Raw genomic sequence first — 24,368 nt, forward strand, 5'->3', positions numbered from 1 at the left:
CTAACTTATCAGAAACCGAGTCTGTTTTTGGCTGTTAAAATTGTTATTAGGGCCCGAGCACTGACAGTGAGAAGGCCCTATTGTATCTGTAGGAATTTTTTTTGTTTTTCTCGTTCTTTTTATTTTTCCGACGAAATTTAGGCCTTTTTGCCCCCCTAAACGTGCCCCAAAAGTCACAAAATTTTGCACGCAAGCCAGGCCTGGCGAAAAATTTGATATTTAATGGTTTGCATTAATGGGCGTGGCCTAATGGCTCAACAGCGCCCCCTAGAAAACTTCGTGCCTCAAGCCCCACAATACGGTTTGACGTACATGCACAAAAATGGGTACACACCTGTATCATGTCGCAACTTAAAGAAAAGTCTCTTGGCGCCATGGCCCAAAACCGAACAGGAAGTCGGCCGTTTTGAATTAATCGTGTAATTTTGGCGCAATTTATGCCATTTCTTCTGCCGTTAATACGGCCCGAACCGTAACGTGCACCCAGGTGTGTTATACATCAAAATGTGTGTCTCGATCCTGCGACGATGGGCATTACTTTTACCCATTACTATTACCCTCCTTCATCTGATTGGTCCATATTTGATAGTTATGGGCATGCCAAGTAGTGACCATTTTACAATCGTCCAGAATGGCCCAAAGGACAATGTTGCTAGCATTTTGCTAACAAGCTAAAGTTGCAAAAATCCCCCTGCACAGCAGAAGGTGTACATCATGACCCTGCTCTGATATGGAAGAAAAAAATCCCCAAAAAATAAAACACGCCCGAAAAAACGGGGAAAAACATGAAAATGAAGGCGATATATTAGTATACAGAAAAGGTTTCCCTTTTCTTCTTCTTCTTATTCCGCAAGCTTTTTTCGACGGTTAATGTGGCCCGAACCGCAAAATGCACCCATGCATGGCATACATCGTTAGATGCGTCTTCATCGTGCCTCGACGGGCATTACTTTTCTCAGTCAAAAGTGTTACCACGGCAACGCTAGATGCCAAAAAGCAAAAGAAATGGCGAAAATTGTGGCGCTTATTGCTCGGCCGTACTTTTTTGTAGAGACATCGTTCAAACACTCAGCCCAATTGGCACTAAAGGACCGTTCAACCACATTATGACAATTATTACAGTTTTGGGGATATTTAACTTTCAATTTAAAAAAAAAATGTCCATTTGACTTTGGACGCTTGTTGCTAGGCAATGGGTTATCGTAGGGACATGATTCAAATGGTTTCAAAACTCACCTCGCTGTGGTCTACAACATAGTCAAATTTCATGAAGCTGTGATTCAAGGACATTTTAAGTCAAAATGCCTGCCAAATGGCCCCATCCCGAAAGGTTTATTAACAATCTTTAACAGTTTATTAACAACCCTAAACTACTTCTCAGCCATTATTAATCACCCTAAACCACACAACCCCGTAGCAGGGGGTGTGGTTTATTAACAAAACTAAACCACACGCCCTGCAGGGAGCACAAGAATGAATGCAATACAACCATAAACACCTCAAACTGACATAGAACCACCCCCAACACAACCACTACAGCCCCAAACCAAAGCAGCAAGAGGGGACGAATGGGCAGTAGGGCATGCCCATATCAAAATTTCCTGAAATTTTCTAGTTCCTACTTTCTGCCATAACTTTTGAATGGTTTGACATAAAGACTCGTGGGTGGTGTCATCTGACTCGGTTTTGAGTACTTGACCTTCATTGGCCTGAATTAGCCCCACCCCTTCTTCTTATTGGCCCATATGTGATAGTTCCTTTTCTCTCCAATAACTTTTGAATGGTTTGACATAAAGACTCGTGGGTGGTGCCATCGGACTCGGTTTTGAATCCTTGACCATAATTGGTGCAAACTAGCCCCACCCCTTCTTCTGATTGGTCGATATTTGATAGTTCCTATTTCCTGCCATATTTTTTTAATGGTTTGACATAAAGAGTCATGGGTGGTGTCATCGGATTTAGTTTTGAGTCCTTGACCTTTATTGGGAAAATTGCACACGCAAGGGCCCGTTCATCGCTGCTTGCAGCTTTAACTGTTTTTGTTTTTCTTAGAACAAATAGACATCCTTGTTGATCTTCTGGATGTTAAGTTAAGGCAGACTGTCTTAAGTCTGGATTTATGAAATGGAATCATATGAACTCCATCTTACAGGATACCTGGAATCAGTGACTATTACAAATAGTCAAGACACATGGATATGTTTATATATTTATTCATTTTACATTTATTTTACATAAAACAGAGGAGATTGTGGTGTAAATCTGAAAATAAAGACTGACAAAATAACCAAATGGTCTTTATGTCATTTAATGAAAACCTTGCAAGGGATCAGCATACAATCACAACAAGTATAACTGCACACTGATGATTTGCTCCAAGGTGTAGGTGTGTTTTATAGACAAAAATTGTGTAAGTAAATGTATAATAATCTATACGTGTGGTATAATGCTTAATGTCATCAAGTCTGTAAACAGTCAAGAAAGAAATTACAATGGACAGGTGATCAGTGGTTCCTTCCTGTTAAGTTAAACAACAAACAAAAAGCATAAGATAAGATGCATTTCCAAGACTCAGACAGTGAATTCATTCAAAGTACAAGTCTGGAATCAAAATGCATCATATAAAGTATTACCATGTATCTGAAATGTAGAATACATTGTTATTTTTCCATTACAACACTTCAGGATCTTGTTTTTCTGTGGAGCTGAATGCTGCAGATGTCTGAGTTCTGGTCCCTGAGGAACTGGTACTCACCAGCAACTGGCTTATCTGTGTTTGAGGGTCGGGGCTTTTCATTGGCTCACTTCTTTTTTGTGTCACTTGCAGGGTTTTAAATCAGCTTATAAGGATTGAGAGGACTTGTTGAATCTGAGTCATGACTGATCTGGAAAGGATGTGAATCCTTCACAAAGGAGCCACCTTTGACATCACTACTATCTCTGAGCCTCATTGCAGCATCCCTGAGGATGAAAACATCTCAATCTCTGCTTTGGGCCTGTTCTGGATGTCCATGAGACTCTGAAGAACAAGCTTCAATGTTCTGAGTCTGGAAGACCCCAGAGATGGCTGAACACACATGTATTTAATCAGGAAAAGACTCCCCTGTGATGTTCTGCAGAGAAACTCTGACACAAAAGCCTTTAACCACACAATACAGTTACAGTATACAATGGAAATGGAAATGAGAGTCATTTGTGTAATAAGTGGAGCAGAGTGTTGAAACGGATGAATGTCTGGCTTCTTTTCTCTTCCCAAGCTTCCTGCTTCAGTAGCATTGTCGGCTGTCCCTCTGTTTTCATTCTGTCAGTGAAATGAGATTTTATATCTCCCGTATTCCTTCACAGCACTTCAGATTAGAGCGTGAGTGTGGTAAATTGTGCTGAATTAACTACCTGAGTGAAATGAATTAGGGCATAATTCTCATTACAGCCCAGCTCCATCTCGCTCAGATCCCTCTGCAGTTTTTATCTTCCATATCGCATTACAGCTTCTAACAAAGAGTCAACGATAACCTGAGATCATCTGCCTTCCAGAGGTGCTCATGTGGTTTCTATTCCCAACCACGCTGTCATTAACAGCCTGAGGCCTTTACGACAGTCACCTCAGACACGAGCAGCACTTTAGTGCAGTCTAACTCACAAATAGAAAATTCTTCTATTTTTTCATCTATTCTTTTCACCCTCCTCTGACTACTAGTATCTGGAACCAGACCCATGGTTCCTTTACTGGGCATTACTGTGTCTGGATCCAGCCATGAGTTATTCACCAAATGTCATACAGCAGACATAAACATTACATATTTACAGTCTGGTACAAAAAGCCTGTTTTGGTTTGTTGCAGTCAGCTGATCTGGCAACGTCTTCAGCTGCTTGCTTTCAGCAAATGACCAGTGGCTCTGCATCTTTCATGGCAAACTTTGAAAGGTTTGAGAGCCAGTTTCCAAGGCTGAAGGCAGCAGGTATGCTGGGATGTACAGGTACCCGCTACATGACGGCAGCCTTGCAGCCCCCCGGACTGACTGGACCCCGGTCCTACAGCCGAGTCCCCCTCCAGGTTGGCCTGCATTCTCTTGGATTGACTGACGGGCTGAAATGACATGGAATGGGAGGGCCAGCAGCAAAACCTCCCCCTCCTGGTTCACAGTGGGATTATTTTCCCACTTCTGATGTCAGCACAGAAACTACATTTGAAACAGGAGGTTCTGTGGTAGACCTTCAGGCAGATGTCCTGCAATGAGGCAACTTGCCAACGCCTTGCAGTCTCCATCATGGGTGGCTGCCGGCAGAAGTCCAGGCAAAGTTAATCAGCCCAAAAGCTGGAGTGTTCTTGGCAGTGGATGAAGGCGTGGGCCATGGTACGGCTGGAGGAGGAGGCTGGGGAGACATAACTACACCTGGGCCTCTGCCGTGCCTCACAACGTAGTAGAAAACTGTCAAAGAAGTCCAAATCTGAAGCTGTTTTTGGAAACCATGGGCACCGTGACCTCCAGGCTAGAGAGGAGCTGGCCCACCTGGTCCCTGCACGGGAAGAGTCCAGGTCCTGAACTGTGCTGCCTGCAGTTCAAACCTTTCACCGCCTGGAAACATTTGCAACATCATGTTGTGAAAAAAATCTGTGCAAAATAGATCCAGGACATTTGTGGTCCAATCCTCCCTCAGACCAGAATGGAAAACACTCCTCTTCCAACACACCGTGAACTGGTCTCCATAGTGACCATCAGAGCCGGCCCAAGGCGTAAGCGAACTAAGCAGCTGCTTAGGGCCCCGTGACCACTAGGGGTTAAAAAAAATAAAAATAATAAAATTATTTTTTTACGTGTGAGTGATGATTCATACATTATCAAAGGGCTTATTGTACAAAAACGCAATAATTAATATTATTACATAAACAATACTATGTTAACAGACTAGAGTAGATGACTGCTGGCATATTGACTACTGCCTCTCGGCTCCAGAGCTCCACTGGAATGTGTTCATTCAACCGTGCAGACGGCACTTCGCATCTGAGGAGTAGGTTGAAGGCCCGCCATGTCGCAAAGAAAGAAAAGAAAGAGGATGAAAGATGAAGAGGAGAAAAAAAACGTAAGATAAAGGTTTGTTTGCATGTCTTAGTGTAACGTTTGGTGTCAAGGAAATTGTGAAAAGTTTCCTCAAGTTAGGAAAGTCCCCAGTAGGGGCAGTTTCTGACTTTGCAAAATATTAATTGAAAGATTTTTCTGCAAGTTTGTTAATCTGTTGTCTGCTTCCATGGTCTTAATCACTGTGGATTACAATTTAACTACGACAAAAAGTTCTTACATCTAGTTTTACAAGTGTATTTGTAATGACAGGGAAGAACATGAAATAGGTTTATAGTGGGTGTGTGAATGATCAATAATCAGTATTATTGGCAGTAATAGAGGGCCCCAAAATCAAATTTTGCTTAGGGCCCCATGGAGGCTTGGGCCGGCCCTGGTGACCAGATGCAGACGGATGGTTGATAAAAGAAAAGGTGCTACACTACAGTAAATACTGCTTTGAACTGCAGGCATCATATCCAGAATGACTGTTTTCACTCTTAAGCTCTTACAAAATTCCTCTGCACGAACATCTGGAAGGTGACAGACAGAGCGGTTGTTTGTGCCGGCTGTGATTGGACCGTTAGATATCGGTTGAAGGGGCTGTTGCTGCTGCCCACCTTCTTTTCTGCCTGTTTATGTCATGACCTATAAGTGTTAGCGATCAGTGAGCCGGTGTGAGCCTTTTTTCCCACTGTTGATAGTACACACCCACAAACACATACTCACTTTTTCATGCATCCATTAAGGCTTCCAGCTCACCTTTTTCCCCACACAATTGTTCATGTCCGCTGGAGTCTGACAGGAAAAAATGACTGCTCCTTCCTTGTTCTGTACAGAGACGTCAGCATTCATCAGCTTGACCTTGTTGTGGGACAGAAACACTTCATATCGCGAGCTGCAGCTTCCACACGAACGCAGATGACAAATGGAGCGACTCAGAGGAAGTTGTGGGGTTTTTATTCATCAGTTTAACACCAGAGCTGAAGTTCACGACCCCGGACAAACCCTTCAGACATCCCCCGCTGGTTTACCGGTCTACGTCAACACCGTCCAGAACTGACTTCCAGGACCTCCTGGCTCCACTCAGCCCCTGCTGGCTGTTTTCAGAGCGTTAGCATTTTGGCAGGAGCTCACTCCAGACAACTCCAACACAATCCAGACTATTACAGACGGGGAGATGTTTTATTTTAAAGGTGATGCTGGAGCAGACTTTGTGATCAATGAAAACCAGCGTCATAAATAAATGTGCTTATCCAACTGGTCTCACTGTGGAAACGTTTCATCTTGTTTTTTTATATGGGATTATTTTCTACGTTGTATCAACCAGCACACTAGGGGTTATATTCCTGAAATGGCAAAATATCTGTTTTAACATCAGATATGTTGTTAATGTTCTTTTAAATTTGGCTTTATGACATGTTCAAATCACTCTATTCTCTTTTTATTATAATTACGCCTGTAGGTGATATCACAGGGAGCGTGTCCAGTTCCTGGACTCCTCTTGACTGGATGTTCACACGTAGAGTTTGTCTAGCTACTGAGCTAAACGGACTCCTCCCAACCATCTGCAGTTCAGCTGCTCTTGATGTTATTTCTTTAGGGATCTTTCAGCGAGGCATGCATCACATCAGAAGATAAAGATCAAATCATATTTCACGGTCAATTAATGCAGAAAATGGATTCAGAAAATGGGTATTTCCTTGCCACTGAAACTTCCTGGCCAGAAAACAGTCATCACCTGGATTAAACACTGTATCTCCAGACCTCTTTGTCCCTCTCAGTTGGTCTGATGGTATCTTGTTTCGCAACAGAGAAGAAGTGCACCCCCCCCCCACCATTGTTTGTACTTGTCTATGGTCCTTGTGCTCTCTGCGTGAGTCTGACACATCAAAATATCCTGATATTGAAAGAAAGTGAGACAGAAACATGATGCATGATCCTCCTCTTGTTCCTGAGGCGCAGGACTCCTCCGTCAGAGTGGGCCGGATGAGTTTGTAATTGGATAAGAGCTTTAAGCCCAGAGTCCAGATAAGAGCTGGTTATGTAAGATTAATTTAGTGATACAGCTCTTTGAGAAAATTGAACAGATTGAAATAAAAAAGAAAAAGTTAAAGCGCTACAGAAATGACCAGATTTAATACATCCTCCTAAAATAGTAGCTCATCTCATGGTTTCCGCAGTTATCTGATGAATCCTTTGCTGTAATGTGAGTTTTATATAAAAAGTTAGAAGTCTGAAGTAAAAAAGAAAAAAAAATACATATATATATATATATATATATATATATATATATATATATATATATATATATATATATATATATATGTATATATATATATATATATATATATATATATATATATATATATATATATATATATATATATATATATATATATATATATATATATATATATATATATCTTTGATCAAAATATTAGTTCCAGGTTCCAGGTCTGAGACTGAATGGTTTTGTGGAGCACCACAGGGAACTGTACTCTCACCACTCCTCTTCACACTGTACACCTCAGACTTCCAACGCAAGTCAGAGTCCTGTCATCTGCAGAAGTACTCAGATTACTCTACAGTTATGAGGGGGTCAGTGACGGACCAGACACTGAGTCCAGAGAACTGGTGGACCATTTTGTGACATGGTGCAAGAACAATCATTTCATCTTGAATGTGAACAAGACAAAGGAGATGATGTGGATTTTAGGACAGCCAGGATTTAATCCAGTTTTCCCATCAAGGGAGAAGAAGTGGAGGTGGTGGAAGAGTATAAATTCCTCATTGTTCGGATCTTCAGATCTGCTAAAACACAGACCACTATAGGAGACCCTTCCTGCCTACAACTATAACAATTAATCTTAGAAGATACTTAAATGATTATTGCATTAACTAATTTCCCTTCAGGGATACGTAAAGTATTTTTAAATCTAAATTTGAAAAGAACTGTTCACACTCACTGTCTGCTTAGGAGGTGGGATAAGCAATTCCATGAACTCTCTGTGACATTCAGCCAGTGTTCTCTCAACATCTCATAGGCACACTGTATAAACAATAGAAAAATACACCTGGTCTTCATGCTCAACACCCTCTTCATAACCTGGAAACCAACAGAGTGGAGGCAGCCTGCCTTAGACCATAACCAACATCACTCTAGCCAACCACAGACCGGCAGGAGGCGATGGGGTGTGTTTTATTGGGAAGTACTGGAGGGAGGAGGAGGAAAGAGCCAGCTCTCCCTGTTTTTTTGAGTTTTTGGTCAAGCATAATCCGATGTTTCATCATGAAGAAATCTCTTACCCTACCTTTAACTGATAGCAGAACGTAATCTGCTGTCAAGTTGGACATTTTACCATGGATGTCAGCATACCTGTCAAGTCTCCCGTTTTGGCCGGGAAACGTATTTTACCCCTCTTTCCATCCTCCCGTATTATTATTTTCCTTTACATTTCCGGTTTTATAATATAATAATTTTTAAACTGCAAACTGAATTGTCACTAGCCTCGCGAGAACTAGAAATTACCTACTTAGGAATGTCCACAGCATTTCAGTGACTGCGTTTACATGCAGTCAATAACCCTTTTAAAACCCGAATATTGGCAATAACCTGAATTTGCACAGCCATGTAAACACCAAAAACCCCTTTGAATAACCCGAATTTGCTCATATTCCGGTTTTTAAAAACCTGAATATGACCCCTGGGTTACTCCTTTTAAAACCCGAATATTCGGTCATGTAAACGCCAAACGGGATATCCCGATCAAACGGAACAGGAATTTGTTTTCTGCGCATGCTCTGTTTGCAAGGAATCCTGGTCTTTTGAGTCCAGGACGTACTTCTAAAACACGGTGAAACGCAAGACCACGCCGCACTTTTGGAGTGAGGAGACTAATCACTTCATAAATGTAATGAAGGATATGAACATTTTTGCATTTGTAGACGGTAGAAAGTACCCGGATAGCGAGATTTACAAGAAGGTGAGCGAAAAGTTGCGCGAAGCAGCATTTGTTTTGAATTTGGATACAGAAAGAGAAGAGGAAGCGGAAATTACGCTAATTGCGTCATCACGTTCTCTGCGCGTCGCTGGTTTGATCGGGATATCCCGAAAGGTTAATTACCATGTATACAGGGATAACCCTGTCTGCTCACGCATGTAAACGGAATATTCCGATTGTTTCAGTAACCGGAATATTAGCAATAACCCGAATTTTGACTGCATGTAAACGTAGTCAGTGTCAACAAAAGTCGGCCTATCAGGCTATGAGCACATAATTGTAGTTTATAAGTGGTAGATTTCTTGTAAACCCCTAAAATGTAAGATACTGGACCTCGGTTGGCTGGTGGGAGAGCAGCAGAAAATGTCCCTTATTTTTAGATCCAAAACTTGACAGGTATGGAGGTCAGGGGAGATGCACTCACTGTTGGACCCCTAGTGGTCAGTAGAGGAACTTCACCAGCTTCAACCCAGATGGACCCGGCTAGGTTGAGGGTCCGCAGGGTGCTCCATCTGTGCTTTTTTCTGATCTTTGGATATTGTTTCAGTAGTGACATCTGAAATGAGCATAGCAGTCTGTATTTTTGTTTGTACAGCTTTAATGCCAGCTGCCCTTCCTGATGCAACCTTGCTCATAATCCATGATCTGACATCTGAAAAGGGGATGTTTGGACATTTCTGGATTAACTAGGGTTGACACTGGGTACTGTACTACAAGAGGTTGATGACCTGTAGCAGACGTCACAGAGGTGTCCGGTATCTGGGCGCCGGTTCCACCAGCAACAGACCCAGGAACACTTAGGGCTTTATACAGAATACACTCACCAGCTTATCAGGTACAGACAGGGGCGCCGCTAGGGATTTTGGGCCCCATGAAAATAATCTTTACCGGGCCCCCCAACACAGCGGCGAAATTTGTTGATGCTATTTTACATACAATGCATTTTAATAGTATTTTTGACTATCATTACCATATTTGTGAAAGAAGAGCAACATGACAGTAGGGGAAGAACTGAGCACTCTGAATACAATGGAATTCATTTTGATTCATTTATTTGCTGCAACACTGATTTTTAAATTGGAAATAAACTCTTCCATGAAAAAATAGAAATTATAATCAGTGGAGAGAAAAATCTGGAACCATTAAAATTGTGTAGGCGTTGATGTTTCCAAAACAAATAAAGTTATTGTTACCAGGGCATTGAAAATAAAACATTTGTGATTATATGTTATTTAATAACTTAGTGTAATATTTTTTCTTTATTATAATTTTGATTATCATTAGGGGCCTCTCTGGGCCCCCCTCAATCATGGGCCCCTATAATCCGTATCCTTTATCCCCCCTTTTCGGCGCCCCAGGGTACAGTATACTGGATGTGCGTCTTAAAGTGCCTTTGATGGTTTTAATAATATTTTTCTGACCTCAGAGACTTTGCTTTTCTCCTCCCATGTCCTCTTCTGTACAGCTGTAAAAATGTATAAGACTAGAGATCAGCACGGACAACCTCACACTGAATGTTTTTGTATTTGACTCAAACACACACACACGTAGGAATTTAATCAGAAAACATTCAGTCTGCAGAATCCCAAACTTATTTATGAAAAAAAAATCTGTTTTCTCTCTCAGTTCAGTTTTATTTCATTTTGAATTTCTTGACTACATAAAACTAATTTGTGCTGCCAAAGCATGAAGCCTGCAGGAATAAAACTGTGGATAAATGAAAACAAATATGATTCTGATATAAACAAGAGTTATTAACGCTGACTCTGGTGTAGCTTTTGTTTACGTGTTCACCATGTTTCATTTTTTACCTGCACAAATGAAAGTTAGATACACACCCTTACAACCCTGACATGAACACACACACACACACACAAACACACAGACGGGCCAGCAGGAACAGGAGCCCACCATAATGTGATTTGGTCTCGATTAAAATGGTGGGAATTGGATCTGAGGTAAAAGGCCATGTCAGGAGAGAACAAATGGAAACGGCAGCACACGCAGGAAGATGAACGACTGTCTGGGAGATGGAGAGATGAGGTGGAGGGGGTGATGGCGAGGAGTGGGGTGTTGTGGGTTTATAACCATCCATTACAGGGATGTAACCTCCATGACGGCGCTGACCTCCTCAAGGAGAGGAGGCCACACATCCTCCTCATCCACCTTTTGTTCTGACTTTTCTTTGTTCTTTTATCTGCTTGTATTCAACATCAAAGACGCAGTTTTAACCCTCGTTTTTAGGTCTCATGCTTCACTTCTTCAACATTCCTCCTCTTCTTAAACAAAGTTCTACCTTCATAGTCAGATGAAGCGGCGAGATACAGAGCCCCGGTAACAATACGTGCAGGTCCTCTACTGACCACCAGGGTCTGGATCCAGACCTGCAGTTCCTCTACTGACCACCAGGGTCTAGATCCAGACCTGCAGTTCCTCTACTGACCACCAGGGTCTGGATCCAGACCTGCAGTTCCTCTACTGACCACCAGGGTCTGGATCCAGACCTGCAGTTCCTCTACCGACCACCAGGGTCTGGATCCAGACCTGCAGTTCCTCTACCGACCACCAGGGTCTGGATCCAGACCTGCAGTTCCTCTACTGACCACCAGGGTCTGGATCCAGACCTGCAGTTCCGCTAGTGACCACCAGGGTCTGGATCCAGACCTGCAGTTCCTCTACCGACCACCAGGGTCTGGTTCCAGACCTGCAGTTCCTCTACCGACCACCAGGGATTAACAGTAAATTAATCTCCATTGAACTGCTTATTTTTATAAAGCCACTTTTTTGATTTAATGAATTCAAAGGAAAACATCTCAATTTGAGGGCTTTTCTCAACAATTTTTAAGTGAGATTAAAGAAGAGATTAATTAATTACAGATCTTAATTAATTAATCGCTCAATTCATTTTTTATTTTTTTTTTCAATGCAATATTAATGCATACAAGGTTCAGGAATTACGACCCTCAGACCAACCTTTGAAGAACTAAGAAGGGATGCAGCTGTAACTTTTCTGAAGAGCAGTTTTGGAGAATCTTTTTTGTTCATAGATTGTGAGATTCGCTGTATGTCAGTCAAAGGCCCCTTTTACATTGGTTGATACACATGTAAAAAAGAGGATCTGCACACTTGGATCAATGCAAGAATCTTTAATAAATCAACCAAGCTTTCGGTCAGAAGGCCTTCATCAGGGTAATAGTCAGCACATGAGTTCAGTGAACAATCTTATGAGGTTCATCAAGGCAATCAGCAGCACCTGTGCTGCACCACTCCCACCAAGCTGGGAGATGTAGTTCAGAAGCAGGACATGTAGTCTTCTCTACAAAGCAATAGAGTACAAGTAAAAGGAACATTGCACAAGAACCATATGCTGACAACAACAACTAGACAAAAGAGAAAAAGACTAAACCATAGAGAAAGAAAAATGAAAATATATATATACATGCCAGTCAATAAAGGGTGAAGACACTGCATAAACATCGGGCAAATCGTCATAAAATGCAGTGCCCTTAGCCCTACCACAATAGGTCCACGACAGATCTACAAAAATCCATATTATAGCAAAACACTCATACACACATTGAACTCTCTTTACCCTAAGGGCCTAAATGTTGAGTTTGACATGAGTGTTCAAAAAAAACAACGTTCTTTTATCTACAGGTCAATGTCTCTCTGGAATTATCTACATCAGTATCTCCGCTGTATTTACAGTAAATCCATTTTTAAGAGGAAACTTGAATTGTATTTAAGACAGTAATTTCATCTGTTTGGTGTGTTGTGGATATGATTTGTTTTAGATGACGGGTTTGTCTATTAACTATTGGATGCATTGTTTTGGCTTTTATTTTTTGATTTTTGTATTGTGTGCTTTTTAATTGTGATTGTACTGTATGTGTTGGGGACCCCAGGAGGACTAGCTGGCTGCTATGACACCAGCTAATGGGGATCCTTAATAAATAAATAAATTAAAATGTATCTGATCTAATATTATTGATGGACAGACGGCTCAGCCAGTGGTAAGCCGTTATCACTTCCTCATCTCCAGTCGTTATGCTACCATGCTTAATGAAGCAACCCCCTATTCACCAGCTGAATGAGGCAGTTATGTTGGATTTTACTGCAGAGAACATGCAGAACCGTGTATCCCACTGGAAACGTCTGATGGCAGCTCTCCACATATTTCAGCGCTTTTCGGCTTAAGGAGATTCGAGCCAAAGTTAACTTTGATTGGCCTACGGTAGGCGTGTTCCCATCAGCTTCTCGACAACATGACTGCACCACGAACGAAGAACCAGTCTGCAGAAACCAAGGGGTCACGTGACCTAATGCCTCACCCGCTGTTCTTTTACCATCTGTGGCCACACGTAAAAGGTTTATCGGCACCTAATAGTTTGTTGAATCAAAACTTTCCGACTGTTTTGTTTTACTTTCACTTCTTGTTGTTATTTTAATGGTGACTAAACATTCATGATTTATGATTAAACTTTGAAGGAATAAGAGAGAAGGATCATTTTTTTGTAACCAATACGGTCTCTGAGACATATTACAGCAACAACTAGAGGTGCATTAAGATCATATTAGTTATGAGAGGTGGTGTTGCGGACTTAAACCTGATGCACAATGCAGAGATTTGGCTGTTCATGGACTTCCATGGAAAATAAAACAATAATGTTGATCCCTATTTAAAGTAGCACCATGTAACTTTCAGCTTTTGTTGAGTTTGGCGGCTCCTTTGGACAAAAGCGGTGGTGCTTTACCAGTAGTGTGGAAGGGTTCCTACCATGCACCTCGAAGTTACATAGTGCCAGTGAAGGCGATACAGACCCCTCAGACCATGACAGAGGGGTCATTAAACCTGTTGTAAGTTGATGTACCATCACAATGACTCTGGAAATATGATATTAAGGTGGAAAAGTTACATTGTGCTGCTTTAAACAACTGGCTTCCAGATGAAGTTTTTATAAAAAAATTTGAATCCACTTCTTCAGGATGAATTAATGCTGAATAATTAGCTGGATTAATTTGCGCTGCCACAGAGAATAGATCAGAAACTCATAAATGACTCGTTTTCATCTCAGGTTCTTCCTGTTTCACAGAAAAAAGTCCACTCTGAGGAAGATGCTGTACCTCCTCAGCATCCTGCATGGAGAAGCTCCAGACACCTCACTCCGGTCTCTGTGGAACTGGACAGGGACTTTAGGGAGGTGGGTCTAAAGACACTCAATCATACAACCAGACTGGACTTGCTGCTGCGGGCCATTCAGTCTGTTCAGACAAATTAGTTTGATCCACACTGATGGTAGGTTATCAGGTCCTTTCAGGAGGGTTGGGGTTCCGCTCTGTCAGGGCAGCCGTAAGTCATTCTGCTTTTAACTTTTGAATTGAACCGGATAATTGGGCCGATTAATACTTTTTCAGCCTCTGAGGGGAAATTATATTGTTGAAAGACTAATTATCATCCTCAGCTCATCTCCATTTCAGGTCTTTTTCTTAGTTGGTTTTCGTTTTGTGTTTCAAAAGTCTGAGTAAAACATTGCCCCAAAGAATTAGATGGAGGATACAAGCAGATGAAATGAGTTTCCTCTGCAGGGTGGCTGGACTCTGGCTGGATATTAGAGGAGAGGTTCAGTCATCCAAGAGAAACTGAGAGAGGATTTACTGCTCCTCCACATCCGCAGGAGCCAGCAGAGGTAGTTCATCTGGTTAGGGTGTCTCCTGGTCGCCTCCCTGGGGACGAGTTTCCACTGTGTCCAACCAGCAGGTGGCCCACATGGATGTAATAATAATAATAATAATAATAATAATAATAATAATAATAATAATAATAATAATAATAATAATAACTAGAACATTTCTGGAAATTTTGACATGGGCATGCCCTACCGCCCATTCGTCCCCTCTCGCTGCTTTGGTTTGGGGCTGTAGTGGTTGTGTTCGGGGTGGTTCTATGTCAGTTTGAGGTGTTTATGGTTGTATTGCATTCATTCCTGTGCTCCCAATAGTTATTAATGGGGTGCGCTTTTTGGCATCCAGCGTCCCCACGGCAACGCTTTTGACTGAGAAAAGTAATGCCCATCGAGGCAACATGGAGAAGCATCTAACGATGTTTGCCATGCATGGGTGCACGTTCTGGTTCAGACTATGTTAACGGATAGGGTTTTTTTTTCACCATGGTAAAAAACCCCATCCGAATGAATCGGGCCATTTGGCATGGATTTTGACATAAAATTTCCTTAAATCACAGCTTCATGAAATTTGAATATGTTGAAGTCCACAGCGTGCCGAGTCGGGGAACCTCTGTACGATGTCTCTACGATAATCTGTTGCCTAGCAACAAGCGTCCAAAGTCAAACGGAAATAAAGAAAGAAATGAAAGGTCAATATCGCAACAAGTGTAATAATTGGCATAATGAGCTTGTACGGTCCTTTAGGGACAATCGGGCCGAGTGTTTGAAAGTTTGAACAATGTCTCTACGACCGAGTCCGGCCGAGCAATAAGCGTCCGAATTTTCGCCTTTTTTTTTTGCTTTTCGGCATCTAGCTTTGCCACGGTAACACTTTAGACTGAAAAAAGTAATGCCCAACAAGGCAATAATACACTTTATTTATATAGCACCTTTCTTAACAAAGTTACAAAGTGCTTCCCAAGAACAATAAAATACATCAAGATAAAAATACAGTGCATAGTGGATAAGAACATAAGACAGCAATAACCAAGTCTTAAATTAAAAGCAATATTCACACAATAAAAGCTTTTCTAAAAAGGAATGTTTTTATTAAAGATTTAAAAGCAGTGGGGGATTTAGCTGACCTGATCTCATTAGATAAAGAGATCCAAAGTTTGGGGGCCCGGACTGCAAAAGCTCCATCACCTTTGGTCACAAGTCGGCCCTGGGAATGATCAGAAAGCCACTACTTGCTGATCTGAGGGAGCGCCCTGGCAAGTAGGGAGTTAAAAGTTCTTTAAAATAACCTGGGGGCTTGGTTATTTAAGGCCTTAAAAGTCAGCAATAACATTCAAAAATCAATGCGATATTGAACTGAAAGCCAGTGAAGGTACGGCAGAATTGGAGTGATATGTTCAAAAAAGGGCATCCTTTTAGAATAAATGTGTGTAGATAAAAGTGAAAATGTTAACTGTTCATATTTTTTAAATATCCATCTATTTTTCCATCAAGTTCCACTCATCTGAGTTTGGGAGCAGCCGAGTCAAGGCAGAGACGACTAGGCCTCCCCGGACACCTTCTCAAAGTCTTCCTGGGGAATACTGAGAGATATAATCTCTCCAGTGTGTGAGAAAACATTCCTATTAATCATTCAATGAGTGTGAATGTTGCTCTACAAGCGCCTAAGCTGCTGATGTCTGCCAGAAGCTATGAGGAGAACTTGAAAGTGTGTCGGATAGAGACGTTTAAACAGAAAACCTGAGGGGAATACAGCTATTTGAAAATGTCTAATAAAGAGAGGCAGGAAGCAGATGTGATGAAGAGGAAAAATGAAGAAATCATCCAGAGAAGAGAGGTGAAACAGAGTGCAGCTCATCTGAATGGCTCTCAGACTGAAGTCTTTTGACTCTCTTGGCTTTTGTTCGGCGATAACGAAGCCTGAGCTTCCTAATGGATCGATCGATGATGAGAGCTGACTGAGGGACGATGGAGTCATTCAGAGTTTACTCTGACTTACTGCCATCCAAAAACAATTAGATTTGGTGACTTAACTTTTCCTCTCCCTCTGTCTCAGACACACAAGTGATTTTATAGTCAGATATTTTGAATCTGGCTTCATTTTTTCAGCCTGAAAATCTCAATTAAATTGACAGTCAAACTGCAGTTCTTACTCTGCCGACTCTGTCCAACCGATCCATTATGAGACAAAAAAGTGCACATCTACAGGCTAATATCTCTTTCTAAAAGTCTTTAATGTAAAGTAAAAATGGACGAGTCTTGGGGGATCTAAAATGGAAAGAGAATCTTCACTTGGTCAACAAATGTGAAAGAAAATTTAAAACGACGTCCCTCAAGGTATTGATTAGAGGGGATTTGCGTAGTTCCCCTTGCACGGAGCTAAATCATTAAACCAGTCCAAGAATATGGATGATTTAGGTTTCATGTTGACTTTTTCCAGGGATAAGAAGAATGATTTTGGACAAATTCAATCAGACTGGACGGTCATATGAGTTAGCATCACAGGATAGCATGAGCTAAGCTGTCTGGCATGTATTATCTCTCTCTCTCTCCCTCTCTCACATTTTCCTCCTGTTTCTCTTCCTCCTTGTGTGTTTCTTCATGGCAGGAGATAAAGTGGAAGTGACACTGCTATGGGTAAAGTGATATTTATGTATCACGTAGGGTCATTTATTAAAGGAAAAATGTTTTTTTACTGCTCCTGCAGTGATGACTTGATTTATTTTCTTCTCTGGTTTTAGTGGTTAAAAGCCTCTCCTATAAAACATCTGGCTCTCTGGCTCGTTTCTCCTCCCGACATCCCTGGTCAAGCCTCCGTGTCTCTGGCCAGAAGACCTGAGAGATCAGAGCTGAGAAGGTTCGCTGCCTGCAGCTGAAGTGTTTTTGTGCAGCAAAGGACGGCGAGCGCGGCGTGTGGAGATGACATCACCGCGGTGGCCCACTCTGCATGCAGGCAGCAGATTTACGATCTGTTTGTTTTAATCTAACCGGCCGTTCTCTCTCTGTCCTTCCAAAATAAATGATTGCTCTCAGGGAGGTGATTTCATTCCTGGCCTGATGAGTCCTGGCTCAAATTAAACTGCAAGTTTACTGAGGGTAAATGCAAAACAGTCAACAGCACAGAAGACTCACAAACTGTTGGAGCTTTGAGAGAAAATGGGAGCGAAAGCTCCGTCAGCATATACTCACTTTACCGCATCCAAACAGTTTTTATGGAACTCTTTGACAGATGTTGTCAAACATGTTGAGTATAAGATAACAGAGAAATGAGAACCATTCCCCATCTCAAATGGAGTAACGCAGGGTTCTGTCCTTGGTCCCCCCCTGATCAGGCTTGGGTTTTCAACCGTGCTGAAAGATGCCTTGAGGGTCGCAGACTAATGGCGCTTTTATACTAGTACCTACTCAGCGCGACTCGACTCGCCTCCACTCACCTTGTCCTTGTTGGTTTTTAGACACTGAGATCAGAAGTGGGCGGGTTGGAGCGAAGCTGCTGGGACGTATTTGATTGTGTATCTAAACGGAGAAGACAACAACACTAAAGATGTAGAACCTGGAGGAGATGATATACAATATGTGCTGCTGGGTCTGTAACGTGTTCGATATCAAGTTAAAAAATTAGAGTGAAAGAAGCTTCAAGCGGCTACGCTTTTTTTTTGTTTGTTTGTCTCTGCGCTGCTGAAAAGTCAGCTGGAGCCGTGAGCAGCTATGAAGTGACAGAGCTCCTGGTGGATCTGGTCGTTCCTTATCGCCGTCTACATCTGTTTTTAATTCTCTCCTCAGCCACCAGGTTTATGAACATCTGCACCTCAGAGTTGGATAACCAGACTTCTGCGCTGCCATTGCTGGTCGAATAAAATGAACAAGAAGCCGCGAGTCGCTCTTTCGCTATTTCCCACATCCTGACTCAGACGTCTGACTCCAACCCCCGACCAATCAGTGGCCTGTAGTGTGATGATGTCAGATACAGCCGACTCAGCCGCTTAGAACCTCTGCAGAGTAGTTAGAGAAAAAGTATCTACTCTGCACGCCTCTACCCGTAGTGTAAAAGTGCAAAAATGGGGCGTAGCGAGTCGAGTCGCGCTGAGTAGGTACTAGTGGAAAAGTGCCATAAGACGGCACATACCGCACTGACCACTCACTCTTCAACCTCGGGAGGCTCAACACAAAGGTTGTGTCTGTGTGGGTTCCCTCTGTGTCCTCTGGTTTCCTTCCATCCCAAAAAGATGTTTTTTATGCTAACTGGTAAAAGTAAATCCCACCTAACCTTCATTTATATTAACTATAATGTCATCTGTCTCAAAGTAGTAATTGCAGGAATAATCTGGTCTAATAGTGTGTCTAGGTACCATTAATGGGACGTGTCTGGATTTTCATCAAGGCAGACTGGTGATACTGAGACTGGTTTTGAAGGAAAACGCTGTTACTGGTATTCTTAGTGAACCGTGGTCTTCTATAGAAACTCGCAGCTCAGTGGAGGAGGTTCAGAGTGAATCTGTGGGTGTGGAAAAGAAAACCAGCTCTTAAAAGGTTCTAAAGAACCAGCTCTGACCACCTCAGCACTGACAGAGCACTTTAAAGATGTTCGTACAGCTTCATTGAAAGCCTTCAACATTAATGGATGTTGAAGGATCCATGGGATTCATGGGAGCAGATGGCTCTGGAAAAAGCAAAGAAGTCTTCAGTCATTCATTGCTCTTAGGCCAGGAAAAACTGAATGTTTCTTACAGCTGACACCATCCCATCTACACACTGCCTCAGCCAGGTAGCTGTTTGATGCTGTAGCGGTCACTCTGAACTACATGCTAATACATGCTAATTGGTAAATATGTAAAATGATGATAGATAGCCATCAATCAAGACCAGAAGTCTAATTATGCAATTACCGTAAAACACCAAATAAAGGCCCAAGTGTTTAATTGCTTAATTCGCTCATATCAACAGGTATTTATTAGGGACTTTATTAATTGTGTGTTGTGTCCAGTGCCGCTCCTCCCTAAACGCAGAACACGCACTGTGTGAAGGGCCTCATCTTCCAACGGGGGCCACGTTTTGCGCGAGGGGATGCATTTGCTCGGCAACGCATATGCTAATGGTTGCGTATATGTGCTACTGTGAGGAGGAAGGGAGAAAAAAGATCTGAATGGTGAGTAATCTAGCTGTGCAATGATTGGCAGAACCCGAAATCTGACCAATCAGAAGGGTGCAGGCAGGCTCTTGCAGAGATTTCAACTTTTCATCCAAAAGACATCACAAATCAGGAGCGAGCAAGAAAAGAAAAAAGGCAAAACACGAGGAAACTCGTGCTTCACTTGAAGGTGGGTATGTTGTTGAAATAAAACTTTCTAGCACAAACAGCTGAGCTGCCACTCAGATAGGAATCTGTCTCCAGTCTCTGTCTAGACTGGAGAATTGTGTTTTTCTAGCGGCCTTGATGAACATTTATTGAACACCTTGTTAACGCCCTCTGCATTCCCCTCTGTTGAAAAAGAGTGGTAAAATGACCAGTTGGTCGTATATAAGCTACAAACTTTAGCCAATATATAATACATTGGCTATAGTTTTATATAAATGAATATTATTAAGAAGTTTGACTATTTTTAATGAGATAAATGTGCATCTGCAAAAGGCACACGTGTGTGTTTAGCTCTGATTTCTGACCTGCCAGACCTGCTTTCAGTTTTTCTGGGGGATTGAGGTGGTGGCGGTAACTTTCTTTTGATGAGTGATTGATCGCTATTTGTGACTTGTTATTTCAGTTTTAAGGTTTTTATTTAATATTTATTTATTATTTCAGGTTGATTTTTTTTTTTTTACTTTTCATTTGACTCATACAGTCAAACTACTTTATCTATACATACCTACATTTGTTATTATTAACGGGTTTTCAAGTTAAATGGCATGTTGTGATACGGTCCTTTTGTAGCAATGATACATTTGGGATGGGGAGAGGTTTGAGGGCGGGGGGGGGGGGCCTCCAAATAACATTTCGCTTAGGGCCCCAATTTGGTCAGGGGCGGCACTGGTTGCGTCATCCAAACACGGGTGGATGAATGATGCGCTGCGACTCCTCGTGTTGTACAGATGCCGCATCAGCACCGCATCAGCACCGCATCAGCACCGCATCAGCACCGCATCAGCACCGCAACAAGGCCGAGCTCACACGGGGCTGCAACGCGACCACGGCGGTCATTCTTGGAGGTCTGATACAACTCTTTTCAAATCACTCGTATCATCTTCCACGACACACGCTGGTGAAGTGTCCAAGCTCCGACTTTAGCCTCTAGCTTTTTTCTCTCTCCACCACTGGTAGCTACGTCTTAGAGTTTGGTTTTATTTTATTTATTTTTTTTTTTTTCACATTAAGTTTTTTACTGTCCACGCCGAATTTTCCGGCCGCTGCTTCTCCTCTATATTTTATATCGAACTGCATTTAACTTAAATTGAACATGATATTTCTGGTGAAAAGCCGTGTTGCTGTCCATGGTGCTGAAATGCATTCCTCTTTGATATACGATCAAATAAATCAAATAAAGAAAAAAAATAGAAAGAAAATCAAAAAAAAGTCACACACTTTTCAATTCATCTATGGTTATTTGTTTGTGTTTAGGTAGGCTATATTTGCATGCGGTAGAATATTTTTTTGGCAACCAGAAAAACAATGTTTGATCCGGCCTTTATTTGCGATGGGCGTTTAATAAAAAAACATATTTTGCTACACCCGGCGGATAATTGGGATTCCGCCATTATTTAAAGTTTAATGGTAATGGTAATATAGTTTTATCTGATCAGGTTTTTTTTGTTGTTGTTTTTTATCATACTGTAAATATGTTTATTTTTACTGTAAAGCTGGAAATGTTTTTGCAATCGCTATATTTATGACACATTAGCAAGCCGGATTTAGCTCTTTGTGTAAAGCTAACTCCTTCACTACTACTCATTACTCCATGAAAATACCTTCACTGCTAACACACACATATGCATACACACACACTCCTGGCCTTTCATTATGTATTAATGCTTCCAGAGAGTAACTGGAGAGCTATTTCTGGGGGCAGAGTGATCTCCACATCATCTGCCAGCGAGCCAATCTCTCCCCGTGCTCATCACTCTGCTGCAGATCCTCATCACTTCTGTCTGACAGCATGGGGCTGGACTCTGTGTGTGTGTGTGTGTGTGTGTGTGTGTGTGTGTGTGTGTGTGTGTGTGTGTGTGTGTGTGTGTGTGTGTGTGTGTGTGTGTGTGTGTGTGTGGCCAGAATGCCAGGTCACGCTTGCGTGATTCTCTATGGTCAAACACTGCCCTCTATAGGCCACCGGACAAACTGCACCCCCAGGAGGGTCCAGAAGGTCAGAGAGGTTCCATAAAAACCTGTACAAAAAAAGAAACCATGCCTCCAGATTGCTTCATCTAAATCCTTCCATTCTCCTAAAGAACATAAAATGTATTAGTTTAGGTCAAGATGATCCACATGAATCTTGTTCATCCAATCAAAAAAAAAAAAAAAAAAATCATCAGGCAAATAGAGATTTATTTTTCCCGGAAAAACTCTATAATCTATCAGATGCTCCTCCTGCAGCGGGGAAACCGTCCTCGCTTCGTCCTCTTCCTCAGTATCAAGTCCTATCTGTTCTGTTTCAAACAGCACATAAAGCTTCTGAGCTTTAGCAGATCAACTTTGAAACAAAGATCCTCACGGCTGGCAGAAATCAAATAAAAAAATGCAGCATAAACAGATTAGTATGAGATGAAAGCGCATTCCACCGGCGAACAGGCGGGAGGACGAGGAGAAGAGGAGATGAGAATGACATGAGGACAAATGAAACCAAAATAATGTGATGAGGCATCAATGCACACGGTGAATCAATCAAATGAGCAGAGAACAAAGAAAACAATGATGGAATGCTGAAATGGGGTAAAAGAGAGATGACACAACAAAGAAAAATCCACAGACATGTCCGATCAGTTCTGAGTCACACATTTCTTCAAATGTAAAACTGTGTCACACAGCCGAACATTGACTGAATCAATTTTTATTGCCTTTTCTGCAGAAAACAAAAGTTGTTACTCCATATTTTAATACTGTGTTTTTTGTTTTTTGTTTTACAAACAGTGAATCTTAGACAAATACAACCTCTGATGAAGAACAACATGTAACTTGTTTGACCATTTCATTATTTATTTAACTAAACTGAAGACAAAAAGAAATAATTTTGATAATCCTAAGTAGCCCTGATTCATCAGCTTGTAGATCCAGTTTAGGCAGATAAGTGATATTGAAGCGTCTTTTTAATCGTACTGCACTGCACCATGTTTGTAAATGGAGGGAAAGGAGGTTCAACAAACTATGTGTTCAGAATATTTGGTTAATAGTTGGTTCAGTCACCTCTGGGTATGTTGACTGAGTTTCCACAACTAAAAGCCATCATCAATGACATCATTGATAAAGCTCTTCATCAGGGTTTCAGAACTACAAGTGGCTGATTTAGTCGCAGTTTCTCCTGTAAAAGTCTGAAGGATCTCTTGTAGCTAATTCTAACTTATGATAATAATCAATATTACTTTACATTAATTTTGATCAAATCTGTCAAAATATCCTAATTTCTAGCATCACTATGGAAACAATATCTGACTAAGACATAAAACTGGGACTAGAGGAGCTGAAACCAGTACTAGAGGAACTGAAACCAGGACTAGAGGAGCTGAAACCAGGACTAGAGGAACTGAAACCAGTACTAGAGGAGCTGAAATCAGGACTAGGGGAGCTGAAACCAGGACTAGAAGAACTGAAACCAGGACTAGATGAACTGAAACCAGGACTAGAGGAACTGAAACCAGGACTAGAGGAGCTGAAACCAGGACTAGGGGAGCTGAAACCAGGACTAGATGAACTGAAACCAGGACTAGAGGAGCTGAAACCAGGACTAGGGGAGCTGAAACCAGGACTAGAGGAGCTGAAACCAGGACTAGAGGAGCTGAAACCAGGACTAGGGGAGCTGAAACCAGGACTAGAGGAGCTGAAACCAGGACTAGAGGAGCTGAAACCAGGACTAACAGAACTGAAACCCACGGATTGGGTGAGGACAGGCTGAACTTTATTACCAGCTGATCTCAGTCACGTTAGAGATCCTGCTGCAGCAACACGCTGTCTTCTTCTGCAGTTATTCTCCAACGCCAGATTCTCCGCAGGTGCAGCGTACATGTGTCAGACTGCTGATTCTCTTCCCCTGAATCAATATTTATACATTTTATATTCAAATCACTTCACACTTCCTTCAACAAAAATCATCTTCCGTGTACGAGCCCCCTGATGTTCTACCTGCATCATTTCTGTCTTCATCGTCTGCAGCCGAATCTCATTCCGCCTCTGATCATGAGCTGAGAGCGTTATTCCTTACGTTAACTGATTTTATACAGCTGCTAAACTCTCCTACATGGTGGATGTTGCTGTAAATGTCAGTGATGGTGTTTGTGGAGTTCTGCTTCTCCTTCAAAGCTGAATAAACTCTGTTTTCATAAATCACAGGAGGGAAAGACGAACTGAGCCCTGATGTGAAGGGATCAGGCGCTCGCTGATGTTCTTGTTTTCTGTTGCAGAACCAGAGTTTCTCATCGAGGAGGACTCA

The sequence above is a fragment of the Cololabis saira genome, chromosome 15, assembly GCF_033807715.1.
Source record: "Cololabis saira isolate AMF1-May2022 chromosome 15, fColSai1.1, whole genome shotgun sequence".
NCBI lineage: Eukaryota > Metazoa > Chordata > Actinopteri > Beloniformes > Belonidae > Cololabis > Cololabis saira.